The sequence below is a fragment of the Fukomys damarensis genome, unplaced genomic scaffold (assembly GCF_012274545.1).
Source record: "Fukomys damarensis isolate Sample0158 unplaced genomic scaffold, DMR_v1.0_HiC HiC_scaffold_4, whole genome shotgun sequence".
Lineage (NCBI taxonomy): Eukaryota > Metazoa > Chordata > Mammalia > Rodentia > Bathyergidae > Fukomys > Fukomys damarensis.
Window position 1 is genome coordinate 16994474 of NW_022900916.1, and position 18697 is coordinate 17013170.

Sequence of the window (18697 nt, forward strand, 5' to 3'; positions counted from 1 at the left end):
GAAGACGATTTCAGGTGAGGACTATTTTGAATCCAACCCCGCCAGGAGCTCTGCAGGAAGATTGCCACCGTTCCGTGGTCCCACATTTCGGTTCAGAGCTGTCCTGTTTGTAGCCTTAGTCATTGTGTGGCCAGGTAGAGTGGGAGCGGAAGGAGGAAATGCTCCTTTTGGACCCTAAACAAGTGATGATCTGAAGGTAGTATGGTGCTCACCTTGGGAAATCAAACGAAGTGAGAATATTTGAGGTAGTCCAAGTGGGCGGTGGTCACCCAGTATGGCAAGAAGATAGCACCAGTATAGAGCAGAGACTCAGACAAGTGATCCATTCTGCAGTCCTAAAGTACACATCAGAAATTTTAGTTTTTGCCATAAGAATGATGAGCGGCTTTCAATAGTTAAGAGCTGAGGAGGTACTTCATCAGACATGCATTTTTAAAAGATCCTCAGAGGAAAAAATACGCACGAGTCAAGAGTAGATTTGGACGACTGGTCGGGTGATAAGTGTAGGAATCTAGAAAAAAAATAATGGTGGTTAAGTTAGAGTAGTGACCGTGCATGAGAACAAGTTTAAATGGATTCAAGAGGCAATTACCATGCTAAACTGACAAAACGTGTTGGTGCACGGGTGCCGTAAGTGGTACAAAGATGTGTAACACACACCGCTTCAGTCTGCTGCTTTTCTCTTTAGCTATTTTGTGCTATCCAATAACCGGCACTGACAGGGTCAGGGAAGCTCAACCAGAGCTGATTATTTTCCTGCGTGTAACAGAAAGACCAAGTGCAAAAGTTTCTTTAGGTCCCCTATAAAACAGCTGTTTCAACAGTGAACCACAGAAACCAAACTGGACCAGGAGAACACGAAGGATGGAATCACTGCCAGGGAAACTTAGAGATGGCAACTTCTTGCAGCTACTGACTGGAGCCATAAATACTTGTCTAGAGTCAGTGCAACCACTCAACTGCACAAATTACATGAATCAAATTTAATATTCATAAGTCCCTGAACATTTGCATAAAGAAAACCACGGAAAACTTATACACAGGCAAAGTAATTTTAGTTGTCTACTACCAATGTACACATGATTTAACATTGCAGTACAATTGTACTCACAGGTCAGCTAGTGAGGAGATAGAAAGCAAAACACTTCGCCCTACACAGGCACTAGTTAGGCAAAATGTGTGGTGCTTTGTATAGCTGGAGAGTGTGTTCATCTCATCACTGAAACAGATCAAAGAAAATCTGAAAAACCATTGAAGGCCTACAAGGAAAGGAAAAGTACTCTTGGAGTGTGCCAGGGCATAGATTATAGGGGTTATGATGATCTTGCTGTTCGACCTCCTTAGATATTTCACCTCCTTATTTTTGAATCAGTACACACAATCCTTGTGAATTTTGTGTACCTTTTGACGTCCTTGAATTCCTCTAATGTCAGGTAAGTGGAGACCAGAGTGGAATCAAGAAGCAGCATCTGCAGAAGGTTTTCCTTGAAAGGCTCGGAACTCCCCAACAGGCAGCCCCAGTTGGCAGTGTGGCTATTGGATCCATGAAAAACGCAGCTGTGTAGATCAGAGTGTAGATCAAAGGTTGGAAAACCTATTTTTATTTTAATGCTGTGAAATACTCCCAGGTCCAAGAACCACATAGATTTGGACATAAAGGCTGCATAGAGAAAACTCAAAGGCCTTCAGTTCAGAAGTGCCTCGGAAGGATCACATAGTGGTGAATAGGTGGGAATGAAAGTACTTGGATTTGAAAAAACATCACAGAAAATTGCAACATGAATTTTGGAAGTCTAAAAATACCCTCAACATAGGCAGAATGGATTTTAACATGTTCCACACTAACGTTGTACTTCTGAAAATAAACTCCCTGCTGTTTATGGCAACACTGTGTTGTTGTTCTGTATTTCTTAAGGGTGATTATAAATGTGTCGAGATTACATTTGGGGTTCTGAAAGCAGAGCTGAACTCATTAACTGAAAATATTTTTGCTGGGCTAGGACTGTCTGCAATAATTCGCTAGAAGTAGGTAAAGACAAAAACATGGTAAGGCTATCATTTGTGCTGCTAAAATTTTTCTTAAAGTAGCGGTGCTGCATTAACTCACTCCAGGTCCCTTTTCCCTAATCTGAGATCTCCTCCACCTCCCGCTGCCACAGGCTGTCCATTTTTAGCTTCAGACTCTCTCTTCTGGAAGCCAAGAAAATCTACAGAAGTGTCCCGAGGAGTAGAAATCCATGCCTAAACCTGTCTAGATAACTGTATCCAAGCCGAGTCCACCAATCAGAATGCATTGCAACTGGAGAAACCAGCATTGCCCAGGACTCTTTGAAGCTGTTGAGTTTGTACTAAAGGATGACACTAAATATGCCTGAGAGCACGACATTCAGCCGTGGAATCCAGTAACTTTTTCATTCTACTCTGCTGCCCCAGCGGCTTAGACAGTTAACCTGAGTAGCTTTCCGTCTCCTTTATTTTTACAGGCTTTTCCTTTTTAGCAGGTTTCTTTTGGGTGGTGTTTTGATTTCCTAGCGAAAGCCAGTTCTCAGAAATACCCAGTTTAAACGAAAATAGTGCAGAGAGAAAAATGAACTCTTTTAAATAGTTTGTAAAAATGTCCTAATTTTGGCGTTTTCTGTAATTAACATAGTATTTAGGGAAGTAATTATAGTATTTGGGAGGGCACATGTGACCTTAATGGGAGTGACCCTTTAGTGTACTACAGACATATGTCTTAGCGACTTTAGTATACATTATGCCTTTAAACTGACGGGTGCATTATAAAAGCAATTTGCTTTTAATTTGAATACATTACTACCAGAGCAATACATAGTTAAGAGAATTTTGTCTGTAGTTCATTATTTAGCTCAGGGATTGAGAGCTGTGTGGTGAATGGCTTTCTCATTTTTTGCAGCCGAAGGTTAGTTCAAGCTTTTAACTGCTATCACGGGTTGGCAGCCCAGCTCCACTTGGCGTCTTCTCTTTCCATTTGTTAGATGCTACCTGCTATCAGCATCGGTGCTCAGGTTTGCCAGCGGCTCTCAGGGATTCTGGGTAGCCTCACGCAATGCAGCTATTATGTGCAGTTCCACAGCCATTCCAAATCACTTCAGTCTAACATTACCCCAGAACAACAAAGGCAACTTGGCACAAACCTACCCCGGTCCATGGGTGCACCAATGTGTAAAGTGATTTTAATAAAATTTTTATGCAGAATCCCTTAGGTGATTGTGAGGGAAATAAACCTTTACCCTGTGTAAGATCCAAATCGTCTGCCTCTCTCTCACTGTGTGAGGATGAAGATTCTGCTGGAAACTGGAGGAGCTGTTGCTTTCTCCTGCTCTCTGTTATTCATGTTTTCCAGGCCTGGGAACAGATGGGCACCACCTGACTCAGAAGAGTCTAATGTACGATTCACTGTGCTTCACAGGAAATCAAGCAACAATGCAGAAGGCGATGCAGCACCTCAGCAACCAGTCACACACAGTAGGGTACAGTCCAGTGGTGAAGGGACAGGGGAGGAGGGAAAGAATTTTATTTAAAAAAAAGAAAAGAACAGAGAATGAAATAAATCAACCTACATGGAAAGCAAAACTGCCAGCTCTTGAGGGTTAATGTTTAAAAACACAATTAACTTCCTCCAGTCCAAACCTTTGCCCAATGCAATAACAACTTTTTCTCCCCAAAAACTAGGTATCTGATTGTCATCAGCACTGAAAGACTGCTCTGGTAACCTTCAAGAACTATCTTAAATCCAAACCTCCTCTGTGACACACTAGCAGAGCATGGTGGTGACAAATATATTGAATTTCTGATTTTATTCTTTTTGGTGCCGGGCATCGAATTCAGGACCTTGCGCTTGCGAGGCAGGCGGCAGAACCACTGAGCTTAAATCCCCAGCCCTGAATCTTTTTTTTTGTTTTTGTTTTTGTTTTTGAGACAGGGTCTCACTGTGTAGTTGAGATTGACCTGGAACTCACTATGTAGCCCACGCTGGTCTCCAACTCACAGTGATCCTCCCGCCTCAGCCTCCCGAGTGCAGGGATTACAGGCGTGCGCCACCACGCCTGGCTCCTGAATTTCTGATTTTAACAAAGCATAAAACAAGTCCTGGAATAGAATAAATTGTATTGCACGGAATAAGACATTTTCATGAGTATTTTGAAGGAGGCACAAGTGTAGTGTGAGTATGTGTATAGACTTCTTATACTTAACCTAAATCAAGAGTTGGTAAAGTATAGCCCAGGGCCAAATTTTACCCATGGTCTGCTTGTATAAATAAAAATTTACTGGAACTCAGCTATACTTACTTATCTGTGCCCTGCTTTCACAGTACATTAGTAAAGAGAAGTCATTAAAACAAAGATATATGATCAACGATGGCTGATATATTTACCTCCTGACCTGCACAGGAAAATTTACTGAATCCTGGGTTAAGAATATGCCTCTCTCTGATAATTGACATTTGAATGGGAACTTCCACCCATCCCAAGGACTGAATGAGAGCACCTGCAGTAGAAGTAAGGTACCTAGTTCATGGACACCTTTTGGAAAGAAACCAGGTCTATTGGACACCGATCTGCTGTTACCTGGAGGTAGTATTAAGTTTCTCTCTCTTTTTTTTTTAAAATTCTGCATCACCATGCGTTCAAAACAGTAACAGCAGAAATGAGCTTAAGACAGCCTCTTACTGTTTCAAGATCAGCTTCTGACCTTCTTATAAAAAGAACCAGCACATACGAAGTCTTTGGGCAACTATATGCTAATTTGTAGCCTCTCTACCCTTATGCTGCTAAATCTTGTTGAATTGTTTGTTCCTGTCAGGCTGTCACAACAACAACAAAAGAAAGTTTCAGGCCCCAGACAAATACCATGTGAGGATATATTCCTAATCTTGTTATCTCTGTGACTGGTTGTAACACAGACTCACCCCAGAGACAGAGTGGCATTAAAGTGCAGTCAAGACATTTACAAATAAATTACTGCCTGAAAAAAATCATAATAAGTGAAACAGCATTTCATCCACAAAGAGCACACTTGAAAATCCGCTATCAAAGTCAATTTGCTATTTCCACCCTACATTAGCCTAACATCATGCACACAAGGCACGGACTGTGGTGTTCTAGCACAGACTCTCCAAAAAATAAGCCTTTAAAGATTGCAAAATATCTGAGAAACTGCATTACTGGTCAAGATAATGGCATTTTTATAACAAATGAAAAATAGCAGCTGAAATGCATGAGGGCATGAGATTGGGCATGAACAATCTGGTTCAGATACAACCCCACCATCTGCCACTTCAGGCCTCATTCTGAAGCAGGTTGGTGCTTCCCCAGTTTTCTGTTTAAATAGGTATCAGCTAGAGGAGTGGCATAGAGGCAGCGGGACACCTTTCCTTATGCCTTTCTCCAATATTGTATTGATAATGAAAATGTCATTTCCTGGGTGAAGGGGGGCTCTTCCTTTCGATCCAAAAGACAGTTTTCTCCCTGAGGAACAAGATCACGACCGGCAGATTTTCCTTATGCCTTTCTCCAATATTGTATTGATAATGAAAATGTCATTTCCTGGGTGAAGGGGGCTCTTCCTTTCAATCCAAAAGACAGTTTTCTCCCTGAGGAACAAGATCACGACCGGCAGGTGACAAGTTGGTAAAACTGAGAACAACTCCATCCCTCAGAAAAATCTTCACACATCAGGCCTAACCAAAAATAGGAAAGTTAATTAAATGATTTATAGCACATATATTGTCCTGTGCTATTTCAATACTCATTCATGTTTCATGGTAAGGCTATCAAAGATGGTTGAAGAAATGGCTAACCTACTTGTTTCTCTCTTTGAACCTTTTCAGCAGGTCCGATAAAAATCTCAGTGACTTACTGCACTACTTCTGTGGAAGCAGGAGTATTATTAAAAGGATTTTCTTACCAAGGCAAATCATTCTGTCAGAGATGATTACGCAGCAATATGTTCTGTGAATTGCATATACATTACATATATTCACTCGGGGATTAAATATTTCATAATAAAAATAGGAAAAAGACACATTTAAAAAAAATCTTTTGAGAACATTTTAAATCCTTTGGTTGGCAGTGTTAACTTACTGACCTAATTAAAGTGTCAAGAACGAATCTCAGGGAATTTTTTTCTATATCCATATTCTGGCTGAAATGTGCATGTTTGGTACGTACAAAGAGCTTTTGTTTCAAAAGTATCGGTCTATAATTATTTTAGGTAGGTTTTCCAAGATTTCAGACCTTCAAAAGTATGATATAATGGGCAAACTTCAAAATAAGGAAAATCAAAACTCAAACATCCTAACAATATTGTGTTTTGTAGTAAGGAAATGCATAGCTGAAACTGTCAATGTAATTGAAAATTAATGGAAACAGCTATTGGCTGTTTTATATTACTCTTGCAATGACATATTAGAGTTGTATCTCAAGATTGAACTGCTGGAAAGGCTATTAACTGACTTAGCAAAACCAAGGAGTAAACATCTTCAATTATATCTACTAGCCAGAATTTAATATGTGATTCCCCAAGTTTAAACAAATATAGATAATTTGTATCTTTCATAGAAATATTTCCTATTTACTCAACTCATAGCACATAATGCTAACTTTTAATACTAAAAAGAGGAACTAACTACACAAAGGTCAGGGGAATGATTTTCCAAAAAGAGAAAAGAATTCAATTTCACTTTCATAGCTTCACATGAAATAAATCAATGCAGAGGGTACCTATTTTACATTGACATGAAAATTACTTTTATAGTGTGAGCAGCTCTAATACTATGTTGATATATTTTCTGATTGCCCAAAACTGAGCTCAACAAAACATAGTGGAGAAATTTATTCCACAAATACTTACTGAATACCTTCTGTGCCCTGTGGGGAATAGGAAACTGTGTGCAATAAAAGGCTTCTAGAGGAAAGTGTCACCACCAAAGTGAGTTCCCAGGAATTAGCAAGGTGAAGGGTGGAAAAGGAGACAGTCCTCCCACTAGCAAGAGCACAGACAGAGCAGAGGAATGAAATGAGGTCTGACCAAGATGCAAGCAGCTCATCGTTGCAGTGGCATCAGTGGAAAGGTAGTCGGAAAGGTTTGCAAGAATCAGATAAGAGAGCTGCTGTTCTGAGTTAACAAGCTTGGGTGGATGTCCAAAGTTATCGGAAGATGTTGAAAGACTAGCTATTTTTGAAAGGTCATCCTAGAAGATGAATTGGAGATGGCTTTGACTGGAACATGAAACAGAGAAAGGAGACGAGAGAGACAGAAAGAGAGGTGGGGTGAGAAGGAGAGAGACATCTAACAAAGACTAAGAAGCAGGAAGAGAGAGAACAAGGACGTAAACTCAAGCAATGAACACAAGGATCGATTTGAATGAATGAACTGAGATCTAAAACCTGCAGTATTATGTGAGTAGGTATGCATTTTTGGTAAGAAGGTTTGCAAATGTATTTCAACTTGTTCCCAAGTTTCCTGGCTACGATTCCCTCCACTGAGCTAGAAAATGTGTGATGAAAACAGAATTTTCACTTTACCGCATATAACATGTACATTTCCTATGGGACAATCTTAGGGTAGTGCCCAGCAGACTATGAGATATGTAAGTATGGGGAGATGTTTGGGCTATACATTTAAGACTGAAATACAGAGCTCTGTGCGTAGAGGAGACATTGCAGTGGGAGTGAGGAATCGAGGTGGACAGAGAGAAATGAATAAAGAGACAATGTAGGAGCAGTGAGAGAGATAAAAGGCCCAGGAAAATGTCTGAAGTCAAAAGCCATGGGACTAGAACAATCAACAAAGCAAACACAACAAAGAGGACCAAAAAACAAAGACTAGGTTGGCCTCACTTGGTAACAAGGAACAATTAGAGGCCACGATACAGTGAATGAAAAGAATAAATTGGAAGTTAAAGTGAGTTGTTATTATGGCTAATCAAAGTGATTGGGCAGATTCTCAAATATCAGTAAAAAGAACACAAAAACAGTTTTCATCAGATGGTACGGTACAATTTTGCCAAATCTCCGACTCTGCTTAATGTCCATTTGAATATCAAACACTGCATTCTAAAAGATGCGAAATTTAAATGGATTTTAAAATGAGAACTATCACCATTAGAAGGCATACAACATTATGACTTAATAAAAACGGTACCTGAGTAACGGTACAGAAAAGGAGAAAGGACCAAAATGAATTGGGGTGTGGAGAGAGGATAATGTTCACATTATTTTTCTTGAATCCTTTGAAAGCAATTCTCCATGAAGACATTTTCACAAAAGGCCAATTTCTGTCCATCTTTTATTTTACTAGGAAATATCTTATTGTACACTAAAGGAAGAGTAGGAACATGTAATATTATCGAGTCACATTATATTCTGAGCAAAGGTGCTTTCTAAAATGTGACCATAATTTTTATTATATTTCTCCCCATTTTTATTTTTTATTGGAGAGCAACAGAAGACAATCGTAGCTTAAAATGTGATCCATAGGCAAAAAACTGCTTTCCTAGAGAAGAACAAATTCCACAAAGCCACGGATGAAGTTCAGATGATTCAATCACCAACCTCAACTTTTCAGTGAGACTCAGACTTTTCCCCCCTCACTTTGACCAGAATACATTACTGCTGCAAAGCAATTTGCACATTGCGACTTTAAAGAGAGCAGAAAGGACTAGACTTGCCAGAAGGCACTTGTGCAATCCTCACAGGCAGATTGTTTATTCTACCTAGAGGTTTATTATTATTTTCCTAGTATTCTGTACAGATCAAGAGAAAGTGCTAACAGGGCCTGCTTTTTGAAAAAGAGAGAGTGTAAAGAATTGTAAAGCAATAAACCATCAAAGTTCCTGACAGGATCGAGTACAGGTAGGTTTTTCATATTACTATATTATCTGGAAATATACTCTACTTTTATTAGTTCCAGAACTATCCGGCCCATTCAAAATAACAATTGGGAGAGACTTTAATTTTTTTTCTGAATTTTTACCAAAACTCTGGAAATGATTCAGGACCAGATATAATAAGCTAATAATGTTTGAGATAAGAATCAGCGCCGGCATCAGAAATTATGAGTCTGTCCTCTTTCAGTTTCAAATACAGTTGATAATAACAGCATAGCTCACTGTTGAAAGCCGCAGGCTCAGCTCTCACATAGGACTAAAGAGAAAGGGCGCTCCCATTGCAATGACGCACGATGAGGAATCAAGTTCATATCACGTTCCTAATTATGAAATAACATTGCCCAAGCTGGGAAACTCAGAAGTACCCTGGAGCAGCCCTGACAACGTACTACAAACGGGACTTTTTTTTTAATCCCCAGAAATGTATCGTCTCACAGTTGTGCAGACTACAAGTTCAGCATCAGAATGTTGGCAGAGTTGGTTCCTGCTGAAGGCTGTGAGGGAGAGTTTGTTTCAGGTCTCTCTCCTTTAGCGTCAGGTGGTTAGCTGCCAATCTGTCACGTTGTTCAGCTTGTAGACCTGAAACAAAGTTTTTGCTATTGCATCCACTTAGCATCTTCTATATGTGCGCGTGTCTACATTTCTACTTTCTGTGGAGACGGCTGTTACATTGCAAAAGGAGCCCATGCTACTTCAGTATGACATCATCTTAATTACATCTGCAGCTACCATGTTTCTAAATAAGGGCACTTCCTGCACATAAGGTGGGGACTTTGGACTACTCCCTTTGGAAGGTAGGGAGACACAGCTCAGCCCATAGCAATATCCTAGATGTCGCCATCTTTTCCACACACCATTGTCTCGGAGTCCAGTTTCCTCCACTCTCAAATTCCCCTCGTGTTTAACTGTTTCCCCCCAGCACCACTGTTCCTTCCCTTGTAGTACCTTATTCTAGCTTCTAGAAACTGTGACTCCGCAAGGGTTGAGCCATGACCACTTTTTGCCTGTATGTATGGCCGGTGGCGAGATTCACTCTGACTAGCTCTTAACATAATATCTTCTTATGGAGTTTTAAACAGAAGACTCCTCATTGATTATTCACATTTATTTCTAATTAGATTTCCTACTTTGAAACTTAATCTCTACTTCAGTCCATTTCCCTCACTACGAATAGACAGATTTGTAATATTTTTTGCCATGTTCAAAACTATTCAGTGTCTTCTCCTGACTCACAAAATAAAAATCCCATCTCCTTAATCTGGTAAATACAAAATTTTATCTTCTCTGCTTATGCCTTCAGTTTCATCTCCAAGACTTTGTCCCCTACCTGTCACTCAATAACAACAGTGTTGCAGCTCTTCTGTGCATCCATACCTTTGTAAATCTTCTCCTTACCTGGGATAGGATCCTTACCCCATCAGCTCCAGCACAAACCCCTGTGTGAGGCCTTCATCAACCTCTCCATTATACATTTTATGTCCACACATATGAAATTGCATGTGGTCTAGGTAACTGTGCTTTTGTGTTTCACTTTCTGTAAAGCCCTGAAGTCCTTGTGCTTCTTGAGGACAAGATTCAAGGCACTGCTTTTTGTCTTTGGATTCTCCACATACACAGGGCAACAGCAGGTATGGAGTAAACATGAGCTGAATAAACAAATGATTGGAAAGAAAGCTATGTGATCCGATGTCCCTTTACAGAACTTACGTGGGGCATATTTTTCAGGAAGTATAATTTAAAGGAATTGCAGGAATCGGAGTCAACAGAACACAGCCTCATAGTGGCCTAAATGCCAGCATTCCCCTGTCAAATCCAGGCAAGCTAGTGAGCAGAGCATGCGACAAAGTATATCATAGAACCAGCTCCGTTACTCAGGATTGTAAACAATTCCTGAGCTTGAAGGAGGGAAGACAACCACAAATACTTCAGCTTACAATTTAGTGATGCCTAGCGAAGACCGTGATTCTAAGGAATTGTGTGGCAGGTATAGGGCACTACTTTCCCATACATCAAGCAGGCAGGCACTGACTCTTGAATCAATAATAAAAGCAAAGCGAATCTACCAAAATTATTGGTATAGACAGTTTTTACTTTCTGATGTGTGTGCTTATAGATGTACATGCACATGTGTGTATGAAGAGAGAGCCATACTTCATAAACTGGTCATAGCCCGGGCAGACTTTTCCCCTTTAGAGCCAGCCATTGGATATTGAGGGCTGGGTCTGTGAAGGAATACAGTGGGTTTGCTATGTAGGAAAGCAGGAAGGCATTGACAATAGCTCTCCAAGAAGAACATCTGAAGGCATGTAGCTATCAGACAAAGGTATCGCTACCTAGGATATTGGCTGTTGTTCATTCAGGTATCATTTAATTATGGGAGTCAGTAAACTACTTTTTTCCCAGCACTGTTCATTCGTGTTATACACCAGATGATATCCCAGACACTGCAAGTGGAACAATGGTTTCTTTCCTCAAGATAGGAGGAAAGTATATCTTCCATAAGTAGCCTGTTGCATAAATGTGCGAACATGTTTTGCATAAAGTACATCACAGTCCCAGAACAAGAATAAATAACATTGTCTCCTTGGCCAGAAAAAGAGAATATAAATCAGGGCTACAGGAGGCTTCCTCATGTCTGCATCTTGTCAAAAGAGCATTTTCTGTATGCAGTGGAGGGGCAGGGACAGGAAGTAGGTGTTTCTTCTATTTCTCCTTGTTTAAGTGATTCATCAGTCGGCGATTGGCGAGAGAGAGGTGGAACAAGTCAAGGAATCTCTGTTCTGCTCTCATTTGCCCAGAACAGCGCCTTCAATAGTGGCCTCATCTCCTTCATAGCTTGGGTACAGAGCATGGGTCCTGCCAATTGCCTGGAAGCCCAGTTGTCTGGCCTGCCATACAGGGGACCGTGGCAGCTCCCTGCTGGTGCTAATCTTTAAGCTGCCTGACCAGCCTCACGCTGGACTCTTAGCTCTTCTGTTAACTGCGTAATGCGTTCTGAGTATTTTTGTTGGTTTTAAATATTTGGTGATTTCTAGTTCCTTTCTGGACTTTGTTACATACCTGTAGTACAAAGCAAGCAAAGCTCAAGAATGAAAAATGTGAACTTCTCTGTAGAAACCTAAGCTCCTCCATGAGAAAAGCATGGAGTAGTCAGGTAACCACTGTCCCATCTCTCATTTCACTTTTACACCTGAATATCAGCTTTTGAGTTCCAGTTATTAATAATTATTTTTTGCAAATCAACCTCAGAAATTCTGACACTTTTTAAAATATGGGATGTTACAAGGCAGAGAAATAATTAGTATTGAAAGGCTGTGGACAAACTCTGGTACAGTACCAGAGAATATAATAAGGATAATCTTCATAGTAGAATATGTTAGCAAAGCTATTTTTCATTTCAAAATGTACCGGAGTGTTGACCTGGGTCCTAAAAATATAGTTATCCTGGGCCTGGGCTGGGGATTTAGTTCAGTGCTTCTGCTACCTGCCTCGCAAGGTTCCAAGTTTGATCCCAGGACAAAAAAAGAAAGAAAAATGTGTGTGTGTGTGTGTGTGTGTGTGTGTGTGTGTGTGTTTATCCTAAGAAGAGAAACTGAATTTTCTTTACAATTCCAATAATAGAGACAATATGAACCATTTTCATATTAAAATTAATAATGATAAGCAACAGTTTGTAAACTAATACCAATAACAATGATAACATAAAATAAATATTGATGAATTGCTTTCCCTACTAAACAGTAAACTACCTGTACACATATGGCAAAGGCATCAACCCTCTGGATTTCTTTGGAGGAAACTGAAAAGCTTAGTCTGGAACAGTTTTTCTGAACCATTGGCTCATAGATTTACCAGTGACTACTGTGAAATATAATATTGATATCTACGGCAAATTTTATTATTTAAATTAAAAACAAAATAATTATTTAGGAATATTTCCTTTATAGGGAAAAGTTTAATTCCCTTCACATGTCTCTGTGAATATATTCAGAGCTTAGAGAAAGTCAAACGAGCTGGCTCCAGATTTCGTCCCTTCATTTCTGACTCAGTTGATGACCATACATTAGTTTTAAACAGGACATTGCTTTTTAAAATTCTCAGTAAAATATTCTTTTATTTATATCCATAATTGACCATTTGTTAAAGACAGGAAGCACGAGGAACACTGATGTTGAAATGCAATAAGGAAATTAGGGGCATAATGATATAATTCTGCAAATTTTGTTCAATTTTCCCTTCATCAGATCAACATTCTTGTGTATATTTAGTACTTCAAAAATCAATTTGAGAAACATAAACGAATGTAATGATTATTAAATATGGCCTTGGATTATGGGGAATATTTAGCCTGCATATAATATGTTATTTGCAGACATTTCAAATAACAGCTTGAATCTCCTCTTATCTGTCCAGCTAAAATAAGATGTAAAAATTATGAAACTAACTAATTGTTTATTTGTTAAAGTATAGGGCAAGAGTTCTATAAATCATGTCATGATGATAGGTCTTTTTTTTCCTCATATCATGCCATACATTTGAAAAAGTATATTTCAATCAGCATTATTCACAAAACAAATATGATATACTATTAGATGGTTAAAATTTTCAACAAATTATGACCTTTAACATAAAATTAAAATCAGAAAACTCATTTTAATAGAAAAAGTGGGCATTTATATTTACGTATTATTGCTGTACTTAAGTCTGCACTAGATTATTTTAAATAATTTCATCCAAAATTATACATATGTGTATACATGTACCTACTTGCCTAAGTATATTTATTGCATATCACTCAAAATTATTTCAAAAATGAAAAATTCTACATACCCTGTGAAACTACATATATGACTAAGAAATTTTTTCAAGTCAAAGTGTTTGGAAAATGGTTCGTTTGGTTAGTCTCTGAGCCTTTTCTAATTAAGGCTTCACAAATCTGCTAGCGGTGATAATCCAACTTAGACTATTCTCAAGGGAATATAATATCATAATTTCAGTCTTCAAATGACAAGCTCAAAGAGAAAACTGAAAGGAGGTGGGGGAAGCATCATTTGTAAAAGAACACCCATTAAAAATCTCTTGCCTGTTTTGTATTTCCTTTCCCTGTCTCTTCTCATCATGCCCTCTTTCTGGGCTGTGTGATCCAGTTTTGCACAGCCAGACACAAAACCAGGTCTTACGAAAACATTCATTACATCAAAAAAAAAGAAATTTTTTTTTGTAGAAACCTACTTTTCACACTGGGAAGTTAAGAAGGGTTTCTGTTTGAAGCATTTGAGAAACTGTGCCTGTATTTATGTCTATTTACTCTTTTCCTCTCTCATTGCTAGCTTTACAAAACACAGAGACTGACGAAACCTGAGTCCTTGAATCCTTGTCCTTAGTCATAATGAAACTGAACTTGAAGGAAAACACAAAATCTTGATTAAAATATTTACATGAAATTTATAATGTGCACAAAAGTAAAAAGAGAGAGAGAACTCTAATAAGTGGCATGTGCATTCTTCAGAATCCAGACATTGTGTGTAAATCACAGAAAGGAGAACACAGATGGTATTTACTGGTCAAATGTTCTGGTTTCCAATTCAATTCTTGAAAGGAATTTAAATACATCTAATATTTTGCCTCCACAATAGTTTCTTTACCTTGAGATAACAACTAAAATTGTAACTCTGAAAGCAAAATTGTCATTCTTGTTGGAGTTGAGTAGAGATGGACTCTGTCCCCTTGGGGAAAAAAATGAAGAAAGCAGCTGTGTATGTGACATGTTGTGAGGGTAACTGAGGCTGTAGTTTGGGTTTAATGGCAGCTGTCTTGCATTTGATAAACATCACTGTCACCTACCTCTTCTTTTTCTAGGAAATGGAAATTAGGCCAATGATGCTTCAAGAGACTGTTGAGTGAATAGACAAAGCTGCACAGGGGTGAGTTATTCTTTAAAATGAAACTCTGCCCAAAGTATGTTCATACCTTCTGATGGATTTTGCTGGTAAAATTTTTAAATCGATACAAACCCAACCCTATACAAGAGGAAAGACTGTTCTTGTTATAAAATAACAATTTGATTTTTAAATACCAATTTTTACAGAAATGATACATTCCATAGATGATCAATTGATTGCAAATCATTTAAATGAAATAAATTTCATTCTTTACCAAAAAGATGTTGCACAATTTCCAGGACTTGAAGGTCCTGGAGTCAATAGGAGTGTGTGTAGTATCACTGTATCAGTCTACAAGGTCTATTATTTGTCATGTCCTTTATCTGTCATGAAGATGATACTTTGAAGTGATTGTAAGATCAGTGCAATACTGTGTAATCCAAATATAGCAATACCTAGAAATAATCAATTAATCAAATGCTACATTATATGTAATATTTTATGGAAATATAATTCATTATATATCAGAAATCCCTAAATGCCTTCCACTTTATACCTCAGCTTTACCTAACATTTACTGTGTATCTAGTCTAAGCCAGACAAAGTTTGTTTTCAAAAACCATCTTACTGAATCTTCATAACACTCTTACAGGATAAAAGTAATAATTGCATATATATGATTATGGAGATAAGAGAATTGAATATTTAGAATGAAAGTAACAAAGGGCACCAAACTTTCTATACTTATGTTATCTTTATTATGGCAATTTCATAGAAATGAGCATATTTTTAGGGCTTTCCTCCAATCTCCGGAAGGTGACTCAAATCACTTTCTTTGTAGATTATTGTCTTCAAGCTGATTTCTGTTGGAGGATGGCACTTTCCCTGGCTATGCGCATGTCTTTTGCCCATGCTTAGAAATGGAAAATGGGACTGACTGGGAATTGCCAATCTAGCCAAACCACGTGGGGCTCAGAACAGGAAGTAGGGAAGGAGCTTATCCCATAGAAATTCTGGGCACCTGATCAAAATTAAACATTTTTGTTATGTTCTGCTCCTTGACTGCTGTCATCCACTCACACTGCTCTCCAAAAATAAACTTTCAAATCCCATACCCAATCAAAACTCCATCCCATTATGTAATAGCTCAAATTTTTATCCAGTTACTACATCCTGAGATACAGTAAATAAACCATGAAAAATGATTAAATATCCTCAACACAAAAATTTTAACACATATCTGGGGAAAGAGACAAAGGAAAATGATTATAAATATGTTTTAATACATTTTGGCTTCTATAATAAAAGCTCACACACTGAATAGCATATAAAATACAGATACTTTTTTCCTCATAATTCTGGAGCCTAGAAATTCCAAGATCAAGGCACCAGCAGACTTAGTAGGTGAGGAGGGCTCATTTTCTGTCTCTTCGATGAGATCTTCTTGTGTCTTCATTTGGTGGAAGGTGCAGTGAATTTCTATTGTGAAATCTCTAACCTGGTCCTCTATGCATGACCTAATTGCTTCACTTTCTAATAATATCATGATGGCAATTAGATTTCAACATGAATTAGAGGGTAAACAAGCTTTCAGACCCCAATAGGCTTCAAAGCACAGGCCATATGTCCAGGGTCATGAGAAAGCAAAAAGTTGCTGACTTAATAAATCAGTCCCTGGGTCCATTACTTAAGTTTTAAAACATTCCATTCTCCAGTAAACTTATTCTTAACTTTTGTTCTTCTTGACCCCAAATTAGCTGGGCAATAGAAGTTTTCTTTTCTGATGGCTGGAGCATGTCAGGAGCCCAGATCTTTCTGAGATAAGTCACGAGTTTTGTTTTAAATGTGGAATAACAATACATTTTTTCTCATTGGCCTTGGAATTTCTCTAGCATTGTAATTTTTTACCTTCTTAATTCTTTAGCCACTTAGTTTTAGATTCCTTCTATGTCCTATAAATTTAAGCTTATGGATGACAATTTTTAATTTGCCTATGTGTTTCTTTGCAATTAAGAGGGATAGGGCTATAAAATTTGTGAGGTAAAATTGCCAGATTAAAATCCTTGAATGTTTAAAGTAATCGCAATTAGGATGAAGATTAAAAAGCGACAATATGATAAAAGTGCCTATGTACTATGGTTACTATTGTTTATTTCAAGATATTGATTAGAATTAACTCATTAAAAAGCAAACAAAAATATCCTAATGTGGATTATTTGTAGCATCTTTATACCCTACAATACATGAAGACAACTTCTGATATATAATTGGGAAATGAGAGTTCATGTAGTGATACAAATAGAAAAGAAAAGTCAATACATACATAGTTTTCAGGGAGTCATCTCTAAATATTATCAATATTCTGAATATTATAAACACTTTTTGGAAAGGGGTGAACATCAGGCATTTCCAAATCCATCATCATTTTCTTCCCCCTACACATAAGATAAGCGTGTTATATTTTGCCTCCTCTAAAGTTCATTGTGTCCATATGATTTGATTTGGCCAATGGAATGTGTGCTTACTAATGAATAAGTGAGGAAAGAAACAGTGGACAGTTCTCACTGTTCCCTGTCCTTGTGATCATCTGAGTCCACATGAAGACAAGAGAGAGCCTCCATCAGTCTGGGTGCCCGAATATTAATCCCTTCCCTGCCAAATCATACTGGGGATGCCATGCAAACAAGAAATATCTTTCTTGGATTAAGACATGGGCTTTCAGATATTGTTTATTTGCAAGGAACAAATCAGGCACCGTGTTAAAGGTCATTTTGTTAATGATGTATAATAAAGAACATAAAGCTCTAGCTTTATTCTAGCTAGAATGATTTGATCATATTCAATTGCTTTCAGTTTTACCTTCTGTAAAATTGGGATAATAATTGCCATATTTCCTAATTCCAAAGTGCATTGTGAGGCTCAGCTGGCAATCTATTTTGGAATATGGAAACTATGAAATAGAAAAGATTACCTTTTCTGACCAATACTTGGTCTCATCAGTTGATTATTTTTGTAAATTGACCAAATTTTCATGTTTATTTTTCTCCAGTCTAGCTGTTTCAGGCTCAGACATGGTCAGTGATAAGACATTCTCTTCATCATATTTTAGAAACGTAACATTTTTTGAGTTATTAAAATTACCGATTGCAGTATTTTGAAAGAAATAAATTACCCAATTGAATCAGCAGCTTCTTAGCGACTGGAAGGGAGCACCAAGTTCCTGAAAAATGACATTCATTATTCAAATTAGCTTCTAGAAGTGAACCTATTGAATGCAACAGAGAAAAAGAGATATAAATCCTTTCAATTCTTCCCTGGTCTTTGTTTTTCCTTATTGTTCCAGTGTATATCCTGCACTTGTCAACACTCTACAGTGAGCTTTTAAGACCCCATTTCTTGGCATATAAATTCAGTGTGTGAAATATTACAGAGTTCCTCTTTGTATTTGAAACTACAGTCGTGGAGAGAGTGGGAGAGGGAGAGTGCATCATGAAAAAATAACCATCGCCTGACAAATTGGCCAGAGATCGAACTTCCCAAGCGTTGCACTAAAATCCGGTAAAAGATACTTACTTGGACTCTACTGCTCTCACTTGAAATGTTATTTCTAAAACATTTTCATGTTAATTTATTTATTTCACATAAAAATTTCCAATACATTAGCTAATAAAATGTCAGTTGTACAAGTTGATTGCTTCCCTTAGGCTCCTTTCACCCTCTTTGATCTGCCTGTCCACTGAAATTCCCTGTGCATAGGGACACAAGGAACTGCTTTAAATCAGAAGCCAACACCGGGATGCCAAGTAGAATGCAAGTGCCACATAGCCTTCATTCCATAGTGACACTGCAAAACAAGACCTTTCTGTGTGAAATGTACCACGTCTCCTCTCCTACTTCCCTGGGC

The 18697-nt window shown here is 38.1% G+C and overlaps 1 long non-coding RNA gene across 1 annotated transcript; it reads left to right on the plus strand.

The window, feature by feature from the left end:
- The first annotated feature begins 2823 nt into the window (after positions 1 to 2823).
- On the plus strand, positions 2824 to 18345 carry LOC104875670. Its single transcript, XR_784139.2, has 4 exons — positions 2824 to 3491; positions 4413 to 4595; positions 14771 to 14835; positions 18137 to 18345. It is a non-coding gene; the product is annotated as an uncharacterized LOC104875670 (long non-coding RNA).
- The last annotated feature ends 352 nt before the right edge of the window (positions 18346 to 18697 follow it).